Below are 10,132 nucleotides of genomic sequence, written 5' to 3'. Positions count from 1 at the left end.
CTGAAGTCTTGAGCCACCTGGGAAGCTGGCCCCAGGAATGAGAGAACCACCGTCCTGGTGGCAGATGAGAAATTAGCTTTGTGTTGAGCTGACTAATGGCTTATTTTAACAGCTGTAAAAAATATATTTTTTTACATTTATTTATTTTTGAGAGAGAGCACAAGTCGGGGAGGGGCAGAGAGAGAGGGAGACACAGAATCTGAAGCAGGCTCCAGGTGATGAGCTGTCAGCATAGAGTCCGACACGGGGCTCAAACTCACAAGCCATGAGATCATGACCCGAGCTGAAGTTGGCCGCCCAACCGACGGAGCCACCTAGGTGCCCCTCAATGGCTTTGAATAAAAAAAAAAGTGAAATGCTTCATTGTGTTTTCTCAGAAACTAATAAAAAGATTACAGAGTCCTACACAGTTTGGAGACACAAAGTGGATGCTGAGTGACTAGTGGTCACTCCAGGTGTGGAATTTTAGAAAGTTAGTCCTTGGGGTAAATGGCGCCATTGCTCTGGCAGCAGAGAGGAGGTAGGGGACACTCTGTGATCGGCCAGTGGATAGATGAGGGTCCCAGCTGGAGGAGGGATCTTTAGTTCTAGGTTTATCTCCCACTGCTCACACTTCTGTCTTCATAAATGGTGATGTCAATAACTCGAAGTCCTCTCTCAATAGGATCTGTCGGGGGAGGCCTTGGAAAGCATATATCTTCTCACTCTCATACTGGGACGCTGTCTCCAGAACCTTCTCATAATGGGTTTCCATGTGTAAGAATATGGGGAAGCCAAAACAGCCTTTAAGATGTGATTGGCCCCCAAGCTTCTCTGCTTCTGCATAAAGGTTACTTAGAGTTCGAATTGTTTTTTCAAACTGCTGCCTATCAATCCGGCTCTCCTTGGTCTGGAGCTGGCAGTGTGTGGTGCTGCTGTCGTCTTGCTGAATGAATACCTTCCCAGACACTGGCGCCTGCCACGACCTCATGGCGAGGACTGGCTGGGCCTGCCGCCTCCTCGGCCCTCCAGCGGCAGTCACACTGCCTATGTTGTCCTGTTCTGTGACTGTTTGAATGAAATTTTTTCAAAGATGCGGAAACCAGGTTTCTCATCATTTCAAGTCTCTGGGTCTAGCCAAAAATGTCAACATTTAAAATGCAGACTTTTACACAAAACAGGTCGAGGATCTCCAGATAAGTAGAAGGATCTGGGAACAAGTCACCTTTATGCCTATGCAGCAGCTGTTGGCTGGAGCCAGACATCATGCCCTCTGGCTCATCCCAGGCCTCCCCTGGTACCTGGCATCCCTCCATTCCCTTGCCAGTCTCTATGTGTGATACTTGATTGGGAGGATGGGACTCGAGGAGGAAACAGGAGAGAAAAGAGGAATCTTAAAGAGGGTACATGGACTGTAGAGGAATCGGAGGAAAAGGAGAGTAGGAAGAAGGAGGGGCCTGATCCCAGGAAGGTTATCAGGAGCCTCAGGTTGGCAGGTTTATCCTGATTCCAGGAAGAATCAATAGCTGAACCTGAGAAAAGAAGTCCTTGTTTCATTGCCCGAAAGCTACGTGGGACCTGGCTTACCACCTGTGCACAGCCAGACTTCCCTTGTAGATGGTACACCCCAGTGGGATCAGCATCTCTTGTTGCCTGACTAGAAAAGTAACACCGTCTGTGAATTAATAGAAAATATATATGGTGGTCTCTGCCCCTGGTTCCTGAACACAGCTCCTAAATCCATAGGAATTTTCTGGGTGATAGGAGTGTCTTTTGTTCTAATGAGGCAACTCTGGATAATGAGTCTTCTGATAGCTTCAGGATGGGGGCCAGTCACCAAAAAGACCAAACCAGAATTAAAAGCTTGGAACTTCCAGTCCCTGTAGGTTTTGAAACCCTTTGGGAGGGGTGCCTGGGTGGCTTAGTGGGTTAAGCACCAGACTTCAGCTCAGGTCATGATCTCATGGTTCGTGGGTTTGAACCCTGCATTGGGCTCTGTGCTGACAGCTCAGAGCCTAGAGCCTGCTTCAGATTCTGTGTCTCCCTCTCTGCCCCTCCCCCACTCAAGCTATATCTCTCTCTCTCTCTCTCTCTCTCTCTCTCAAAAATAAATAAACATTAAAAAAGAAAGAAAGAAAGAAAGAAAGAAAGAAAGAAAGAAAGAAAGAAAGAAAAAAAGAAACCCTTGGGAGCTTCCCTGGTGTAATCTGAAACCAGCCCATAAGGGAAGGGCAATGAGAGACCCAAGAAAGAGGCAGGCCACGCCAGGTTAGCAGGTGGCAGTTTTAAGAAGCAAAGGGAACTTATAGGAGAGGCTAGTCTTGGGCAGCAGCAGGACAAGTGGATCCCCACACCCACCTGCCACATTTTAGGTTGAGAGAGAAAGTCCTTAACTGGAGCCAGTCATGTATACTATGCAGGCGTTTTCAAAACCACATCATTACTCAAAGCTGTGTCCTTGGAGCAGCCTCTAGGAGTAGTAAAGGCAAGTGGAACCCACATTCCAAGGACAGGGGAGGGGGTGGGGACCTCTGATCACCGGGGTCCAACTTATGGGTCAACTAACAGTCCCGTCTTCTTGATGACCTTCCCCAACAGGTCCCACCCTCCATTCTTCAGGAAGGGGACAGGGGCTGAAGACTGAGTTAATGATCCATGATGCCTATGTGATGAAGCCTCCATAAAAGCACTAAAAGTACAGGGTTTGGAGAGCTTCCAGGTTGGCACACCCCAACTCCATGGGGATGGCAGTTCCTGTGCTCAGGACCCTCTCAGACCACACCTCTTCACCTGGCTGTTCATCTGTATCCTTTATCATATGCTTCATTATGTAATAAACCAGTAAGCATAAGTGTTTCCCTGAGTTCTGTGAATGGTTCCAGCCAATGATCGAATCCGAGCAAAATGGTCATGGGAACCTCTGATTTATAGCCGAGTCAGACAGACATTGTAAGCAACCCAGGAACCCACCACTTGCCATTGGCATCTGAAGTCTCGTGGAACTAAGCCATGAACCTGTGGGGTCTGCATCTAACTCTGGTTACTGTCAGAGCTTAATTATAGGACATGTAGGTGGTGTTGCAGAGACTTGCTCGGTGTGGGACAAGGCCATGCATCTGGCGTGAGAAGTGAGGTACAACCATGAAGGAGAAACACAGGAGAATTTTCCTGTAGGCCTTCTCCCACTTGAGTTGTTTCACAATTTTTGGTTAAATCAACTGTTAAATATTTACATCATTATGATTACGAAAGTGTTGTTCTCACACTTGCCAAGTACCAGTTATACATCCTTTCTTGTATAACTTTTATTTTCCTTGAGTTGATGATTACCAAAGTTCAGCTGGATGCTACTGTCCAGGGCAATACGAAAAACTGAAGGGGCTGTCCAGTGGGTCAACCTCCATCTCCCAGCTGGGTGGGAAGAGATCCAGAAGACAGAAAAGAAAAGAAATAAAGACCTGGCAATGTCTGTGATATTTAAGAGCAGTACAATGGGATCAATGGTATGACAGATTAAAGGTGACTAGAAATAAAGATATCTGAGAACAACATTTATGCCGATGGCAAAACCATAAGTGTGATCCTGCAGTCAGTGGCTGGAGTAGAATGAAGGAGTTTGTTCTAGGCCATTTAGGGAGAGAAAGACTTGGAATGTGGAGAAAGCGCTACTTTCTCCCCTTCTGACTCCTTTCCCCACCATTCCACACATGTCATGGATTCCCCGTGCAATACTAGGACCCTTGCAGATGTGGGCTGGGAGGTCAGCTATGCAGGGAGGTGGAAAGGTATTGGCCGGTGCCTCGAATGGGTTTTTTTCCCAGCATGAATTTTGGCCCCAACCCTTCTTCTGTGTGAACTCAGCTCAGGAAAAACAAAGAAAACTCAGCTCAGAGGAAAGAAAGCATCTCCCCAGACCTGGACCCCCTGGAGATGCAATTAGAAAAAAGAGAGAAGTCAGTGAACATTCAGCATAATTCAGAACTCCCGTTGGATTTTGATTTAGCTTATTTGCCTGCTTGGTTCACTTTCTGTTTGGGACTCATGGGGGAATGTGGAGTCTGGGCGTTTCTCTCACTGCGATATGACCTGTCCCCAGAGGCATATCCTGGGCCAGACCTGACAGGTAGGTGGTCCACAGGAGAACCAGCAGTGGTGTGCCCATCAATAATTAACAACCACTTCCTGCGGGGGTGTGGTGGGGGGGACCTCTAACTGGTAGCTTTTGCCAACTTCTGTGGTAGAAATATTCCCACAGCTGGCTGATTTCAAGCTACCAGTGAAACCACTTACCCTGACTGTGAGGCAGGGGAAAGATGTATACAGTTGGCTCCTGCAAGGTGGTAGGAACTGGCTCCAGCACCCACTGATCTAGAAATTTCTCTGGTGTGGTGCGAAGCAACAGAGGTAACCAAGGCCTGGTAGTTTCCATGGATCACTTCCTGGTCTCAGGATCCTTTCTTCCTTTTAGCAGCTCCCAAATCTAAATTCATAGCCACCTCTGTCTCTTTGGGAGTTCCCTTTCATCATGGAGTAGCCCTTAGTCTCCCCAGCCTGCCCTCCTCCCTTGTTCCCGCTAAACAAGCTCACAAGGAACTCTTTGCTTAGAGATACAACTGTAAATCACTAAGAGGAAACAAAAAGAGCAACACTTCCAGAAACCTTACAAAGTCCTCCTCAGTTTGGGGGCCCTGGAAGCCCTCTCAGATCATTCCAGACATGTGGTGGAGCTCCCTTGATGGGGGCTCCTTCCTGTGATGGTGGGTTCCCAGCACTTTGGAGTGGTTTGTCAGGGTGGCCCCATCTGGCCTTCCTGGATGAGGCAGGGACTTCCGTACTGGACTTCCTAGAGGTCTATGAACTCATTTCTTCCTGAAGACTTGGCTCTTGGGCTCACCCCTGCAATTTCTAGAGGGGTCCCAGACTGCTCATGCCCTCTTTGTGACTGATCTTCAGACTGCTCAGGCTGGCCCTGACCTCAGGGAAGGGTGGTTTCTTGACCTTCTTCTGAGCCAAGGGTCAGGGGCCAGGCTGAGTGATGGGAAACTGAAGGATACTCAGAGGCGGCCATCCTGGTCTTGCTCCACTCAGGAGGTGCTATGAAAGGACACAGGCCCAATTACCAGCTTTCCTAATTTCTCCGGAAAAGCCAGGACAAATCCAGGCTTTTATGTTATGTGAAACCTTTTTCTTTTTAAAGTTTATTTTGTTTATTTTGGGGGTGGGGAGGGAGGGAGAGAGAGAGAGAGAGAGAGAGAGAGAGAGAGAGAGAGAGAATCCTAAGTCGGCTCCATGCTGAGTGTGGACCTCCCATGACCCTTGATCATGACCTGAGGCAAAATCAAGAGTTGGACACTTAGACTGAGCAACCCAGGTGCCCCTGAAACCTTCCAACTTTTAAATGTTGCAACTAATTCATAAACATACTGCTGGAGCCAAACTAGACGTCTCCGACTGGATCTTGTCTGGCAGGCTGCTGATCATGCCACCTGGTCATAAGCTCGTTCCCCGCCCTTCCTGCTCTTCTGCCCAAATCCCGTCTCTCTGACTACCCCCAGAGCATTCCTTTGTTTATGGTTTCCTCCGGGAGGTATCATCCTGAGATTCATTGTACACCCTGGACTCCCACAGCCGGCCTTCGGAAAGGAAAATACGTGTCGCGTATTGAAAGTGATAAATCAGTTGCCTTGGCGTTTTTGCTTCATCCAGTTGTTAAGGGTTTTGGCCTGCGGGTGGGATGGGTGAATGAGCGGCTTGGGGAAATGCAGAAGCTTAGCCTCAGACTAGCCAACATGGGGGGGGTGGTGAAGAGGAACCCTGTGCTCACCAAACCTGGGCACAGGATGGAGCTAAAAGAAGCGGTTGCTAAGTGCTGTGCCCAGAAGGGCCCTGAGCGGGTGCCACCCAGAGAAGAATAACAGAGGGTGAACAGGGCTGTGGTGGAAGGCCCGGGGCCGAGGGGAGCTGAGTGGCTGACAAGCAGGGGCTGGCTCCAGGTGCCACTGCCCGGTATGATCACTGCACTGATGGTGGGGGTCCCAACAGAGTACAGGTAGGGGATGTGCCAGGACTGATGGAACCTGAGCTCCCCTCCCTCCAGATGTGAGAGCCCCTCCCACAGCTCAGCTGGAGTTACCTATTTGTGAACTACCAAGAGGCAGAGAGCCACGCCCTCGAAGCTCAGAAAGCGACAAATCCTGAATGGGTGTGTGGGCACACTCAGGGTGGGGCTCACAGTTCCCGGCGAGGCCTGTACTTGAAATCCCTTCTTCTTCAAACCTAGACAGTCACTTGAGAGGTGGTACCTTCAAATCAATGGGACTACATGGTGTCACTGGCAAATCTGCCTTACTAGTTTGGGGCATGAAGTAAGGTCACGTTCCATTTCCAAAACATATCAAATGGCTAACACTGCTCCCATGATATCCTGAACTGTTTCTCCCCTGAAAACTCAGAAATAGGGGTGTCACTGTGTGTTGAACTGGCTCCGTGGCCAAGCCTGTGAGCCCTCCAAACATAGGTGATGGTGACTTCACCAGCTTCTGGGGGGTGCCCAGTGCTCTGCTTTCCTCAGGTCATGGCCATCCTGGTGGCAGAGAGCGTGTCAGTCACATGGGTGTGCAGCCAAGGCCTGTGGCCCTGACTGGGTGGCACTCCTACTGACCAGTCACAGCAGGGGCTAAGGTGAGGTGACATGTGAGGTAACATGTGAAGGCAAGTCTTCTTCAGGCCTCCAGGAGGAACCTCCTCTAGGCCTTGGGAGCATGCTCACTGGGTGATTCAGCTGCCTAGTGCCCCAGAGGAGGCCTTGAACAGTGCCCTCACAGGGTAGGCTCCTAAGGCTCTCCCACCTCAAGCTCCCACCTCTGTGCTTCTCAAGCAAGGAACCCTCTCTTTTTTGGGCAACTTCCCCTGCTAACCCCCTGTAGCCACCCTTCTCCACCTCCCTTTCTCCCCAGCCGGGCCTCAGACCTCCACTTAGTCCACATGAGGGAGGCCCACTTCTCCAAATGCTTCCCATCTGTCACTAGAGTTCTAGAACCCATAAACCCTGGATGATTAGCATCTGAAAAAACCAGTTCTTCCTTTCCTGGGGACTAGTAGGGCTCCATCTACACATCTCTGGGAGATGACAGGAACCATTCCATTCTTTGAGTGTCAGGTGAAGATTCAGTTTCATACTGAGCCAGCCTGACCTTGGATTCCTTCTTCGACGCCAGGCTGTCCAGGAGTGTCTGGCGTTGGGGCTCTGCCTTGGGTTCTGTCTATGAAAATTAGTAAAGAACCTGTAGAAAGATCCTTTCCTGAGGCCGGGGCTGCTGGCTTTCAGTGGGCCATGGGAGCTCAGGAGACGTGGGCTCTTTAGAGGGCAGCTCTCCTGTCCATGGCTGGGCATTGGGCACTGGGCACATGGCATCACCACTGTGCCTTGGTGGTCCTGTCAGCAAAGAACAATATTGTAGCCGCTCTGGTGTAGAGTTCCTTGGCTTAGAGAAAGCCTTGCTCCCTCCTTGGGGCCCTCTGCTAGTCTGAGGTGGCCTGGTTCCTAGACACTGTGAATGCCAGTGCTTTACTCCTTGCCCCTGCCTTCTGCAGCTCCAGAGTCACCTGGCTGTTATAGTGCACACATACACAGGGGCAGGCATGCCCACCCTCACAAACGTACTATGCGTGGCCACACACGCTCATATATGTGCACATGTGCTCACACAGCTGCACTCACGTATACACAGATATGGGTATATATACATGCACACAACACATGCATGGGTTTGTGTGTGCATGTCTACCCATTCACATATGTAAATCATACTGTACACATGTATATGCAATGTACACATGGGTGTACACACACTCACAAACACATACACAGATATGGCCACACACATGTATACATTCAGAGATACGAATGCACATGTATGGACACACATGGCGTTTGCATACATACTCCCATGCATACATGCTCACTCGCACACTCACATAAACACCATACATGTGCACATATTCACACACACGCATACACACTCACCTGTTTACATATTGTCATATTGAGAGGTATTGTGCCATGCATTGTTCATCATAGTTTAAAGTTTTGCTTCTCTTTTAAGATGTAAATATTTTAAATATTCCTGACAAAAAACCCCAAAACCAAAAACAGTAAATATTCCTGTAAAGGGTCACACTGGAAGCAGTTATTAGTTATTTTATTTCTTAGTTTAACTGGGAACCTGAAAGTAGGTTTTGATGAGGAGAAGGGGGACAACAACTCCGAGTCTGAAATTATGGAAGTAACATTTCCCTGGAGGCACAATTTTGTCAGGTACCCTGTCCCTGAAAGGGCATGGCTAGACCAGACAGAGTGACTTCTTTGAAGTGGAACTCCTACAGAGCTTCAGACTGTCTGATTCTGGAGGTGCCTCCAAAAGCTTTTGGTCTAAGTCCCTCACCTTAGAGAGGGAGAAACTCAAATTCATTGTGGTTAATCAAGTCTCCTAGGTTGTGTTTCCAAAATAGATCTGAATCTGTCTACGTCTTTTCCCTATGATCCACGTGCCCTGGATTTTATTCCAGGGCAAGACTGATTACTTAGGTTATGTGCCCTTTCCTTAGGCCAATGTCTGCAGTCAAGGGGATCAAGGGGATGAAGAGACTAGGGCTGGCCTGGTGCCTGCCCCCCAGCCCCCAGGCTGTGACTGGGAGCCCTCCACACACAATAGAATCAAAGGAAACCTAAAAAGTTTGCCTGCCTAGTCAGCATGGTTCTGTTAGCAGGAGACCAGGAGGCAGGGATGTGAGCACACCAAAAAAACAAAAAACAAAAAACAAAAAACAAAAAACCTGATGGCCATGACTGTATCTTAGCAATTGTCTAGAATGTTCGGCCTCAGAGTTTCCAACAGAAATAAACACAAAGGTCAGTCGTGATGGGGGAGGGGCAGCCGAGGGGGCGAGTCCCAGTGTGAGGACTGTGTTTTGGGGGAGCAGGGATGGAGTGCAGACAAAGTAAGAGGAGGGGTAATGGTGGTCACTCTCTGCTGAGGCTCATTAGATGTGTTACAGTTCAGATTGTCTTTAACTCTAGAGTTAGCGCTTCAGAAACTTGGGGACGTTGGTGTGGCATGTTACAAATGGATAGAGGACTTGGGTGACTTTGTGGAAGTTTTTTTTTTTTTTCCATATTTTAGATATGACTGAAGGGGATATTCTCTTAAAAAATTTTTTTTAATGTTTATTTATTATTGAGAGACAGAGAGAGACAGAGCATGAGCATGGGAGGGGCAGAGAGAGGAAGAGACACAGAAGTCTGCGCCATCCAGGTGCTCCTCTTTCTCTCTCTCTTTTTTTTTTACTTTGAGAGTGAGAGAGCATGCATGAGTGGTAGAGGGGCAGTGAGAGAGAGAGAGAGAGAGAGAGAGAGAGAGAATCCCAAGCAGGCTCTGCGATGTCAGCAAATAGCTGGACTCAGGGTTTGATCTCACGGACCATGAGATCATGACCTGAGCCAACTGAAATCAAGAGTGGGACACTTAACCAAATGAGCCACCCAAATGGCCCAAAGCTGTATTTTTAAAATAGCGCATTCCTCATGAGGATGTGAGGTTTAAAAAAAATTTTTTTTAATGTTTGTTTATTTTTGAGAGAGAGAGACAGCACAAGCAAGGGAGGAGTAGAGACAGAGGGAGGCAGAGGATCCGAAGCAGGCTCCGTGCTGACAGCAGAGAGCCCCATGCGAGGCTCAAACCCACAAACTGAAAGATCATACCCTGCGCCACCCAGGCGCCCCAAGGATATGGGGTTTAAAAGAGTAAATCCATACACAGAATTTAGCACAATGCAGAGAAAGTATTCAGTAAAAATGTGTACAGATCCCCAGGTAGAGAAGTGATTTAAATAGGACACTCTTGCCCTTACAGAGAAGACAAAACCTGCTGAAACTTGGCTTCTGTTGGCTGGGACTGGACTCTATGCTCATCTAAGGAGATGCTTACACCATGACTTAGAGCCTCTGGCTGGTGGAAGAGCTTGGTAAGTATATGTCCTTTTCCTTGTAGCTCATTTGCCCAGGCTGCCTCAAAAGAGAAGTCCTCTGGCAGCCTACCATCTGTCAGGGTTTGTCACAGGGAAAGAAAGTCAGAGCCTGGGCCTCAGAGCTTGA

The 10,132-nt window shown here is 48.6% G+C and overlaps 1 pseudogene; it reads right to left on the bottom strand.

Annotated features, from left to right (window-relative positions):
* LOC109257032 (golgin subfamily A member 7-like) overlaps positions 1 to 2,018 on the bottom strand; it is a 3,081-nt pseudogene extending 1,063 nt beyond the window's left edge.
* Positions 2,019 to 10,132: the final 8,114 nt, after the last annotated feature.

Source organism: Panthera pardus, unplaced genomic scaffold (genome assembly GCF_024362965.1).
Source record: "Panthera pardus isolate Hobbes unplaced genomic scaffold, ASM2436296v1 HiC_scaffold_11, whole genome shotgun sequence".
Classification (NCBI taxonomy): domain Eukaryota; kingdom Metazoa; phylum Chordata; class Mammalia; order Carnivora; family Felidae; genus Panthera; species Panthera pardus.
Note: the sequence above shows the minus strand (reverse complement) of the source record. Positions and strands in the feature narration are given on the sequence as shown.